We start from the raw sequence: 11,422 nt of genomic DNA, 5'->3' as shown, positions 1-11,422 counted from the left end.
AAAAAAAAAAAAAAAAAAAAAAAAAAAAAAAAAGAAGTAAAGATCTCATTAGACCTGTCGTCTCTGATTCCAAAGCCTCAGTTGTCTCACAAAGGAACTATCAGTGTAACTTTCTTCCTTGTTCCTGACTCAGTGTCTTTGAACGAACTGAGCTTAATTGCTTTCCGAACCTGAGTCCATTGCCTTCTGCTGATTTGAAAAGTTGATATTGAGTGCTTTCTTTACCTTCTTTGCCTTCTCTTCATTTTCCTTTATTCTTTATCAATCTCAGTTTTAAAATAAAATCTACCCCTTCTCACCTTGAGACCTACTAATCTGAGTGGAAATGGCAGTCATTTACCTTCTTTTTATTTAGTGATTCAGCACTATGTAAAAGCATGAAACCAGAAGATTCTCATCTCACCTGCTTCCCCTGGGGAAGTTCGGTTGCAGAGAAATGTATGCCACAAAATGATTTGTTGTGAGAACAGCTACAAATGTGGGCTATCATAAATTTTTTAGTAAATAGTGGGAGATGAGCCGTGGTGCATAAATATGGAACAATAGAAATGGAACTAGCACAGGTGACTTCAGAGAATGGCTTGCAAAGCATCCAAAATACTTCATTTCACAGGCAAGAAGATTCCAACCATGCAGATTAAATCTAAGTCTTTTCTGGAACATAATGTCTATTTGGAAAAAACTCTTTCAGACTTTCCTTTTGTTGTTACCTTAATGTTGACACACAAAGGCACCAATGTCCAACTTATTTTAGTTTATTTTTGTGTACTCATTTTCAAAACATTAAGTCTGTATTTTGCAAATTCTTCCCCCTGCCCCCAGTCCTTTCTTTCTCCTCAGCTGGAATTTCTGATAGAGGGACATAAATGGTGCCACCAACTTCAGACTAGAAATATCTTATTAAAGCTTTCCACAGAAGCAAAATCATATTTTTTACCTCTTTTCTTCTCTCAGTGGGGAAATTAGCATTGAGTTTTAGAACAGCATTGGAATCAGGTATTTTTCCATAGATAGCTTCATTTGAACAACATAATAGAAAATGTACTTCTGATTAAAATAATAGTAATGATTTATTCACACTTAATAGTTAACCTTTGAAAACTCATGAACAGTTTCTCTTACCACCTCCACATTTTGCTTGTGGCCCTCAAATATGTACCTGCTACTGTTTTGCGCACCTGGACTCATTGTTACCGGCCCAGCTCAAGGGAACACAAGTAATTCTTTTATTTCTTTTTTTTTTTTTCTCTCTGAGATGGAGTCTCACTCTGTCTCCAGGCTAGAATGCTGTGGTGCAATCTCGGCCCACTGCAACCTCCAACTCCCTGGTTCAAGCGATTCTCCTGCCTCAGCCTCCTGAGTAGCTGGGATTACAGGTGGGCACCACCACGCCCAGCTAATTTTTGTATTTTTAGTAGAGACAGGTTTTCACCTTGTTGACCAGAATGGTTTCAATCTCCTGACCTCGTAATCCACCAGCCTAGGCCTCCCAAACTGCTGGGATTAAAGGCGTGAGCCACTGCACCTGGCTGGAACCTGCTATTTCTTTTTTGCGTCTTTTACTCTTGTTAAAAGTTGAGAAGAGCTGGAAAAGAGGGAAGAGAGGTTTTTCACTCCTGGTAACCTTTCCAGTTAATGATCTGTTCTTTTAGACATACCAGGTAACTTCTGCTGTCTTATGATTAAGTGTACAGCCTGGAGAACTAATCTCTTGAGTTTTATAAGACATGGAAGTAAAGTTTTCAAAGAAGGATTAAAACCCGAGAAATACAGTCTTGTATTCTTATGCTGCTATTTTTTTTTTTTTTTTTTTTTTAAGTGGATGAGCTATTAACTTGTTTTTGGGTGGGGCTACATTTTTCCTTATCTGTGGGGTTACAGTTACAGGTTGTTTATAAATACAGCATTGCCTGACCTTGTAAAAATATGTTTTTTCATTATTGTTTTAATAAGACAAAGGAAACCTTTACAACCAGTTGCTGCCTTTAGTTCAAATCCAGCAGCTTCTAAAACCTGAGACCTGGCTGGTGCTGCTCTGGAGTAACACCCGCCCTCAGTCTACCTCTGCAGCGTATGTCAGGTGCACGGGTCAGACTGGCATGGTTACTTGATTTTCATGTAAGCCTAGACATTAGGGTTCCAGGCAAAGTTTTGAAGTAGGCAAAGTTTTTTTGGTGTCCAGCCACTTTCTTCTTAAGCTTCTTTTTCATTTCTAGGTATGTCTTATCTTCTGCGCTCTAAAAATGGGAAGAAAGGAAAGGAGTAACAATCTGAGTCCTTACCAGGTGGAGGTGCTGTGCTTGGCACTGCCATGGTAATCTCATTGACCACCCCCCCCAAAGTATGGTTGGGATATGGGTATTAAGAAGCTTATCCAGGAAAGTGACAGAGCTGGAGTTGGATTCAGTGTGGTGCAGCCTGTGTTCATGCGGCACCATGCCACGTCCTCACAAAGCTACCTCTGCATCAGCAGCCCAACCGCATCTGCCCTTTCAGAAAGCTTCAGGTTTTTTTTTTTTTTTTTTTTTTTTTTCATTTTCCCTGGACAATGCTCCCTCTGCTTAGGTGAGACTAATATCAGCAACGTATTTAAAGGAAAATATTCCAAAAATCTAATTATATCTTCTAGTACCTATCTCCATTCCTTTTTGCATTAAACTCCTCCCTGTTTTATCTGGGCAACAGATAAACCCAGTGACTGGCTACATTTCCTAGCCTTTCTGTGCATAAATACATCCATGCTACCAAGTTTGGGTCAGTGGGATTTGAGTATGTATGATGTGTGTGATTTCTCAGGTATGTCTTTAACGTTAAAGCCAATCACATTAGATTTCCTGTGCCCCCTCTGTCTGATAAAGGCCTTGACTGCAGCAGCAGCCTTGGGCACAAACCTGTAAACCATGTGCTGTGGGTTGTAGAGCTGCTTCCACCAACTTGCATCCATAGATTCCCCATTCCTTCCTTTCCTTCCTTTATGGGTTCCCCACAGAACTCTTTATAATGTCCTCTGCTCTGCAGCCTTCTCAGGTGCCATCTAAATCTTTGGTACCAACTGCTATTTTTTCACTCAGTGGCTCCTTAATCATTTTTCCACACCAGAGTCTTCTGATGAGCCCTAGAACTATATTTCTAACTTCCTATTAGACAACTCCACCTGGTTGTTCTACAGCCACCTCAGCTGCAACAAATTTTGCCAACTTAATCATCATTCCCCCTAAATATGTTCTTCTGCTTATTTGGCCCAATTAGAGAAGTGATGATCTCCCAGCTCTCATTTGGCAGGGCATCCATGGTCCCTCTCTGACCCTATACCTCCGTACACCAAGCACTATAAATATTGCATTCACATGACTCTTGCAGTCTGCTCCCCACTATATATTTCTACTCTGTTTATCCCTGTTAAGGCCCCCTTTACATCTGCATAGATCACTGTTGCAACATTCCAAAGGTCCCTGACTGCTGACTGCCCCTCCCTCCTGGTAATCAAGCACACGCTGCCAGACTCACTAGTCTAAAACTAAAGCTGGATGGAGTTGTTGCTATTTAAAATCCTTAAACATAGGCAACACTGCTTGGTTCTCCTTAGCCCATCTGCCTTTGCGATTGGCTCCCCAGCAGCCTACCTCATCCTTGCCCCCAGAACTTAAGGTCTGCTAAGATCTACAGAAAGGCATCATAGCGTTTCCTGTTCTTAGGTGTTTCTATATTCAGTCCCCATTCCTTTTTTTATTTGGCTTATCCCTACCTCTGTAAAATCACAGATGAATGAGCTAATGTTTTATGAATGTGCTGGTTTAGTGCCTTCTGCTTCTAGACATTATGAATGACCAAAGGAATATTCTTTGATGTTTTGTTTTGAATTTTGGTAAAATTACCTTATGAGTGTGTTAATTTACTTGTTTATGCAGACATAAAATATTTACTGAGGACCTACTATGTGCAACGTATTATTATAGACTCTGAGGAAATAAAAGAGATGTGGTCCTTCAGGCAGCTCAGTCTTATGGGGATAGAGTCATGTAAATCAGTACATAAGATGAAAGGCGAGCAAAGCAGAGCAAAGCAGAGCCTGCAGAGTCCAGCACCTGATTCCCAGTTCTGTTGTTGGGGAGCAACAAAGAGGCTTCCCACGGGATGTACAGAGTATTTGCAGGAGATCTGAGGGATAGAGCAGCTTGACAGGGACTAAGTGGTGCAGGAAATAAGAGAATAGACAGTGGTGTGTGGGAAGATGGTGCATGTTAAGATGAGTTTGTGTCCTTTGTAGGGACATGGATAAACCTGGAAACCATCGTTCTCAGCAAACTGACACAAGAACAGAAAAGCAAACACCATATGTTCTCACTCATAGGCGGGTGTTGAACAATGAGAACACATGGACACAGGGAGGGGAGCATCACACACTGGGGTCTGTTGGGGGGAAATAAGGAAGGGACAGCAGAGGGTAGGGAGTTGGGGAGAGAGAGCATGGGGAGAAATGCCAGATATAGGTGAAGGGGAGGAAGGCAGCAAATCACACTGCCATGTGTGTAACTATGCAACAATCTTGCATGTTCTTCATATATACCCCAAAACCTAAAATGCAATAAAAAACAATTAGGTCCCTCTTGTCAGAGAACAAAGGAAAAAAGGTTTGCGTGGGAAAAAATACACTCACCCTTAAACACATACAGTGGCCAGAGTGATTTTTGTTTTCCAAAATGTAAATGGGATCGTGTTACTTCATTAGCTCAGAAACCTTCAATGGCTTCTCATCTCACTTAAATTCAAGTCCAGAGTCCTTACTATTGTCTCCAAAACTTCCATGGTTTATTGACTCCACCTGCTTTGCCACCCAACTACCTCTCTGAATCTGTTACCTCTGTCACCCACTTAACTTCACCCCTACTCACTTGCTGAAAGTTTCTGGAATATTTTAAGTATCATCTTGCCTTGAGACCTTTGCATTTGTTATTCTTTATGCCTAGAATGCTTTTCCCCAGCTATCCACATGGTTCACTCCCTCACTTCACTCAGACTCAAAATACCAGAGAAGCTTTCTCTAACTACCTTATTATATACAACAGAAGTCTTCCCTCTTTGGATAATCCTTCATCCCCCCTTCTTTAGCAGAATGCAAACTGCTTGAAGACAGGTGCTCTGTTATAAGCATCAAGTAGAATAGAGCCTTATATACATCACGGCTCAATACATACTTGTTGAATTAATTTTTCAAATAATCCACCTTGAACATATAGAAAGGACTTCTAACCTTTCCAAGTTGTTACATGCTTCTGTCTCCATTTTATCATTATAACACTCTCATGAGATTGGTCTTGATATTTTCTTTCTAGAGACAAAATTTCATAGAGGTTAAGTAGTCCGATAAAATAAAAAGAAAAAGCAAGCCTAGAGTCCATGCATTCTGCCTCTGGGCTTCCTTTTTCTTTTGTTAAGCTTTTCTGCTGGCAAGCACCATTACCACTAACAACATGAAGAATCTGTTTTGTTCTCAATATCATGTACTGGAAACATGTTCCTGAGTATAACTTTCAGAGCACAAAAGCAAAGGAATTCAGTTATTGTTACCATTTACTGGCAACAAACAAAGCTTGGTTTCTTATTTTGGAGACAAAATGAGACCTCTATTTCTAAAACAAGTTTAGATATTTTTTATTACAGCAGGAGGTCTGGATTCGGAAGGGATAAAAAATAGTTGTTATGAAATTGAGAATAAACCTTGTGAAGAATGGTTTTTTATTTTGGATTACCTTAATCTTATTAGCATTAAAAAGTATACTCCTATATAGCTTCCCTCACTCTCTCCTGGCTTGTGCTGCCTTTGTCATATAAACTGTAGCTATCTTTGTAATCATCTGCCCATCAGAACATATTTATAATTGTTTTATGCAACTGTGTTTATAATCTCGTAAAGGAAGTGTTATATTTATGTATGTACCTTTCTGTGTACCTATGTTCCTGTTTAGGCAACCTTTTATATTTATCTTTGCCTGCTGTTTTTTCTTTTCCTTGATTCAAATTATAGTCAAGTATCCTTTCATTTTAGCCTTTAATTTGTGTCTGATAGTGCAGGTCTCATAGAGATTTGAAAGCTATCTTATCTTGACTTCACTTTTTGTGGAGAAGAATTATAAAAGGTAAATAGAGTTTATTAATCCTGTTTATTTTGGATGAAATATATTACCAAAAACCAACAAATATGAAGGCTTTTTAAGGAAAACTCTTTTTTGGAAGACATTCTTCAGATAATTTTCAGCAACATTGAAAAGTATCTCAAAATAAAAGTATTCTTTTGTTAGGAGAATTCATAATTAATAAGTTTCAGCTGGCTTAACTTTTTTCCCATTTACAAAAGCTTATAATTCTTTCCTAGCTTTAATTAGGATATATAGTAGCCAGGTTCTGTTTGGGGAAAAAAATGTCACCTTTAAACAATATCAATCCTTACATGCTTTTGCCTTTTTATTTCTTCTTTATGATAGAAATGCCTGCAAAAAAGTTATAATATGGGAGAAAAAAGCAGAACACAGTCCAATAACTAATAAAGCTCTTTAAAATGTCTCACAGAATTTAATTAAGCTTATCACTTTAAATTCTATAACTTTGCATTTATGTGCACAAGTATCCACATTTTCTAAAAGAGAAAGGAAAATGAAAGCTAACAGAGGCTTTCTAAGGTACCACAACACTTCATGAATGAAAAGACAAGATAAAGTAATTACTGCTGACTTCTGTACTCTACCATCTGGAGGTGAGAGATCATAGGATCTTAGAAAAAATAAGTTTGTCTGTGATAATGATTGTTATGATATAGTGTATAAGAAAATGGACCTTCTATTCAAAGATCTCAAAACCCTGAAGACTGTTTTCAGGGAAGTGACTTGCTGTATCAACTGTTTCATTTGGCTAGTCTTTCCCTTGAGAATATCCCTGTAACCAGAAACTTTTATTGCCTCTATATATTACCTCCATGTATCATTTGTAATAGCAAATGTTCTCGGCTTCTAAGTTAGCTGAGTCTCTCCACTGAAGTTCTATATGAATTGTTGAAAACCCTATACAGGTGCTGTATAGAGGTCAATCATATCCCGTGAGGACAAACACAGTGTGAGTAATCTTATTCTGTCCTTTTATTCTGTGTACCTGGATTTCTATTTATCAAATCCCATTCTTTTCTATTTAAAAAAATTAATTTTTTAAAGTTTTTGTGGGCACATAATAGGTGAATATATTTATGGGGTACAGGAGATATTATGATACAGCCATGCAGTGGGAAATAATCACACCATGGAGAATGGGATATCCATACCCTCAAGCATGTATCTTTTGTGTTACAAAAAAATCCAGCCACATCAGCTGTAGTGACGTGACAGTCATGTATTTTGTAATACAGCATTTTCTAGTATTAAGTCTGTAGAGTGTATATATGTGGAATGCTTGATTTAAGCATTGGGATTAGGTGGGGGAAGGAAGGAGCAAAGGTGTTGATAATCAGGCTTCATCCACGGTATTTTGGCAAGCCCAAAGAGAGACCTGCCATTGGCTTCCTTTTTCCACCAGACAGAGTATTTAATATTCTCTCGTCACATTCAGGCGTTGTAGTCCTTCTTTTCAGCAAATTATAGCAAGTGCCTTTAAGCTTTAAACAGGAGCAGGTGGAAGAGGTAAAATAACTAATTCACTGTTTCTCTCTTTACTTTCACATTTGTATGTTTTGTGCTACAGTCCTGAAGTGTCTTTGCTCCTTCCTTTTACCACACCTTTATCTGTCTTCCTAAAGTCTTATAAGCCCCATCATGTGCTTCTTCTACCTGTGCTGCTTCTAGTGAGTTTGGAGACGCTAGGAAAGTACAAGTACATATCTTAGAACTATAAAGCAGCCTCTAGTGGTCCACAGACATTAGTCACATGGCATTTTATAGCTCCCTTCTGGAGTTCCTTGAATTAGAAATTCAGCCTTTATTGATCACTGTGGTTTGCCTAATGTTCTACTCATGACTGTACATACGAAGAAAAATAGTCTTAGCTTAATGAGCTCAGCATCTAGTGGGGGTGGTGGCAAGAGGTCAACAATTACGACATGTGAAGGAAGGAGGAATCACAAGAATACCCAAGAGGGCCACTGACTGGGGACCCCATGGGACACGGGACTGCAGCACCAGATGAGGATGCTGGATGAAGGTTTTCCTAGGGAAGATGGTGTCTGAGCCAAGTCCTGAATAGGAAGCGTGTTGCTGTTTGAATCTGGGGTGACGGGGTATGTGGTGATATGTGTTCCAGGTAACAGGCAGCATGAACAAAGGCTGAAAGTCTTGATCTTTTTAGGAACAGCAAATCCCAGAACTTACCTTCTGTGTATATGATTATTATGGCTTTGCCAAAGAAAGTCCCTGAGAGAAAAAATGTGTGCATGCGCGTGTGTGTGTGCGCGCACGCGCGCATGCGTGTGTTGCAGCCACATTTAACAAGCACTTAATAGAAAAGATGAGTGTAAAATGAGGTTTTGTATAAAGCACAATCTTAAAGATTTCAGGTAAAATGTGTTAACATGAAATGCAAGAAATCATTCTGTTGTGATAAAGTTGGGATTAAGTTCATTGTGATAACATGAAACTTATTGTTATGATAGCAAAGGGATTTATTACTATTTAACTAGAGTTGTTTAATTCTGCAGAACTTAGGCCCAGGATTTTATTCAGATGTCTGAAGAATCAAAGAGATCACCATGAAGCAAGCAATAGAAAGTACTAGAGTGTTTAGTCACTGGAAAATGGTGAATTATCCTATGTATTGCTCAAGGCCTGTAAGTGCTGCAGGAGAAGTCAGGAGCCTCAGGACTAGTCAAAGTTGTTTATTTGTTTGTGACCAGGTCTCTCTGTTGTACAAGCTGGAGTGCAGTGGCATGATCATAGCTTATTACAACCTTGAATTCCTGGGCCCAAGCAATCCCCCTACCTTGGCCTCCTGAGTAGCTGGAGGTACAGGCACACATTGCCACACCTGGCTAACTTTTAAAATTTTTGTAGAAATGGGGTCTTGCTATGTTGCCTGGGGTGGTCTAGAACTGCTGGCCTCAAGTGATTCTCCCACCTCAGCCTCCCAAAGTGCTGGGATAAGAGCATTTTAAATGCTATGCTTTGTATCTATTCCTCTGCCTTTTCTGACAATTCTTCATGGGGAAGGAAAGAAACACAATATAAACATGAAGGAGATATGAGTAACTCTGGATATTTGCACATAGATTCAACCCATCCTAGTTTATTGCAGTTTCAGAGCATTTCATTTGATTCCTACAATGTTCAAGTAAGGAGGATAAGGTAAAAGGTAAGAGAGAACTATGGCGCAAAGAATTTAAGGAACCAAAAAAACTGTTAAATGGCAGAATTAAGACTACAAACCTGGTCTTTGGACTCCTAATAGAGTGCTTTTCACTGGTACAACATAATGCATTCCTTTATTAGGATTTATTTTTAAATGCTAAAAACTCAACACTTGCTCCTCCTTTGTGAGTCACTAATATATGCAGCTGCCATAGCACACTGTAGGGCTCAGCCCAGCATGGTTAGAATAGACTGCTAATGTGGGAGCTAGTCATATTTTGGTTTCATAGCTAACCTTTTATTGAATATTGAAATTGTGACATTTTAAAATCTTTCTGCATCTCATTTTCTTTTTCCTGGATCTGTGTTATGTCTTGGCACTATAAATGTGAACGGAATCATCTAGCTCCATTGTTCTAACTGCAGGAATACATTTAATGCCAGTTTCTTAGGCGAGCCATATGGTTTGCCCTCATATTTGTATTGTGTTTTCACTAGTTTTGTATGTCTCAGGAATTGTATTTAGGCCATTTTCTACATAATCCTGTGTCAGACTTCTTATAGGAATTTAATTTCCTGGCAGGTTAGAGAAATGCTAATTATGGATTGTATAAAAACATTACCAGCTAACATCCATTGAGCACTAAGTGCGGGACCCTTGCATTTCATTTAGGCCTTACACAAATCTTGTGAGGTAGGGTGGATGGGGAAGCATGGGCATGTGGCCCTTACAGAGACAGTGTAGGGGATGGCCAGGTTTTACACACAGGTCCTTTGGCTCTGGTCCCACATTTAACCACTATGCTCCAGTGTGTATGCAGAGAATGGTCTAGAAAAGGGTCTCTGTTGGTAGGACACAGCCAATTCTGTCAGTTGAAATCCTTGATTCCTCCTAAAATGAAGTTGGTTGTTCATTAAAATCCAAGTGACTGCTTTCACGCCCGATGTAGATCTTGCTCAGATAATGAGAACCAAGTAACAGCTCCTTGCAGAAAATGTTCTTCTGCAAGGGGCTGGCAGATAGTTCACTTTGTTTGAAGTCAGGCCCAGCATTCGTTGTGACATACCTAGAGTTATATTAAATGTAAGGAGACCTGACAACTGTAGAAGTTTGAATATTCATCATTAATTTCAGCTGTTTAATTTAGCTTCTGTGTCATGTGCAGAATTTGAAATCTTAAAAGAAAAATAATTAGAAGTGAAGTGAAAATGGGGCTTTATTTCTGCAACTGTAAATTTTCTTATACAGTAAGATCCAGAAACTTATGAATTGTTTTAAAAGATGTTATGTCTATCTACTTCATTCCTATATATTTAGCACCAGTTTTGACTAAACTAAGGTAATAGTTTTTTTTTAATCTGTCCAAGATCCCCAATAGACTTCCTTTTCTCTTCCCATTCATTCTTGCATGCATTTATTCAAAAACTACTGAATGTCTTTTATGCCTTACACTGGCTTAAGTACACTAAAGCCTTTTCATTACTAGTGCATTGCTGAGTTGTCAGCTTATCACAAGGGATAAAATCTTAATGAAGCCCACCTATCTGAAATTCATTGCCTCTGCCTATGTAGTTGGTCTGACACCAATTTTGGAAGAGATATAAACTAGACAGTAGGTGCGATTTTAAGCAGGTAAAACATTGAGATGGCTAAAGATGATGGTGGTGTCACATGTGGTGCATTAGATCCAAAAGAAAGCAATAGAAGCATTTTGTCATTTTTGGAGAAGATCTAGAATTTGTTACAGTAGCTGTCAGCCCCAAGAAAGACAGCTATTTTGCTCCTAGTGCTTGACTCTTAAAAAGTAGCTTAGTCATAAACAGAAGAAAATGAACTAAAGATTAGATCCTCAGAGCCAATGTTTCAACTATGTTCCTCAAACGTGCCTCAGAGGACAGTTCTACATTGTAAGTGGGAGGAAGGGCTGGAGGGGGAAGTCAATGGAAGACATTTTTTCCACTTTTAATTTTTCTTAAGTCCTCCTCTGCCACAATAGGAAATCAGTCTAAATACTATCTACAATTGATTAATCAAGAAATAGCATGGTAAACATAATATTTTAAAAGTGGATATAAGAAGAAAATGTACAGAAACATAGAAG

The 11,422-nt window shown here is 38.8% G+C and overlaps 1 protein-coding gene across 1 annotated transcript in view; it reads left to right on the top strand.

Moving 5' to 3' along the window:
* OXCT1 (3-oxoacid CoA-transferase 1) overlaps window positions 1-11,422 on the top strand; it is a 139,810-nt gene that overhangs the window by 114,077 nt on the left and 14,311 nt on the right. The gene's annotated exons all lie outside the window — the stretch shown is intronic.

The sequence above is a fragment of the Cebus imitator genome, unplaced genomic scaffold, assembly GCF_001604975.1.
Source record: "Cebus imitator isolate Cc_AM_T3 unplaced genomic scaffold, Cebus_imitator-1.0 Scaffold80, whole genome shotgun sequence".
In the NCBI taxonomy this organism is placed as follows: domain Eukaryota; kingdom Metazoa; phylum Chordata; class Mammalia; order Primates; family Cebidae; genus Cebus; species Cebus imitator.
The sequence above is the reverse complement of the archived record's forward strand: the minus strand, read 5'-3'. Positions and strand labels throughout refer to the sequence as shown.